The sequence below is a fragment of the Acyrthosiphon pisum genome, chromosome X (genome assembly GCF_005508785.2).
Source record: "Acyrthosiphon pisum isolate AL4f chromosome X, pea_aphid_22Mar2018_4r6ur, whole genome shotgun sequence".
NCBI classification, from domain to species: Eukaryota; Metazoa; Arthropoda; class Insecta; order Hemiptera; family Aphididae; genus Acyrthosiphon; species Acyrthosiphon pisum.
The window spans coordinates 8,822,918-8,824,050 of NC_042493.1; positions in this window are offsets into that span (position 1 = coordinate 8,822,918).

The window sequence follows — 1,133 nt, forward strand, 5'->3', positions numbered from 1 at the left end:
ATTTCATTGTACCTAAATGTAAAATAATATAATAGTACAATAAATTGATTTAAGTAATTTTTAACACCTGAATGCTAAATAAACATGATAACAATTATATTTTATATTTTTAATTTTTATATTAATACTAATACTGTATTTCATTAGAAATCCATTCTATAGGTACTACTATACTAGTGTACTACTTAAAAATTAAAATTTGAGTTACTAAAATTGTATATATATAAAATGGCATTAAGCCAATAAGTTGATTGCAGTATACAGGTATACAGTATACTTATTAATAATAATAACAATAATAAATGATAATAGTTTTTATCTTTACTTGTGGTAATAACTAAAAATAACACATTATTTTTTTTTTTTTTTTACCGTCTGTATAAAATTATTTTATACCATGTGTATAATACCTCGTATAATACAGTATTATACCACTGTATAATACAAACTCACATCTCTAGGTATCTATATTATCTATATATAGGTATGTACCATACATTATAATATCAATTAATATTATGTAATTAAAAGGCTTATGCCGGATTGCATGGACAATCAATAAGCATCTAATAAATCAATAGTGAGCTCTTTAACATGATTTAGTAGCCCATAATAATTGGTTCATTATATTTTATTGAACCATTAAATATTTAAATGAATACATTTTTCGTGCAACTCGGCATTAGATTTCTATGCATTTGCGTATTTTTTTTTTACGAATTCCTGACATGATGTTTTCAAGTTGAAGATTTGTTTCGAGTGCATTAATATTTTTAAAAAGAAATCTTATATTGTACTGGGTTTTTTAAGTACCTATATAAAATTTTTAGATATACTCATATAGAATTTTGACACCTATTTCTAGGAATAAGTCTTTAATATGAGAAAAAAAAGAAAACTCGCAATTACAATATAAGAACCCAAACATTTGAAAAGGGTAAACATATATTATTTTATGCAATATAATAATATAATATTTATATTGAATACAGCTATTAAAACGTAAAAATAAATAATTTTTACTAATCTTCACTCAAGTTATTCTCGTATACGCGCACACCCAGCATGCTGATATTTACACAACGTCGGCACAGACTAATCAGTCTGTCACGCTCAAGTGCGATCAGTCGGTT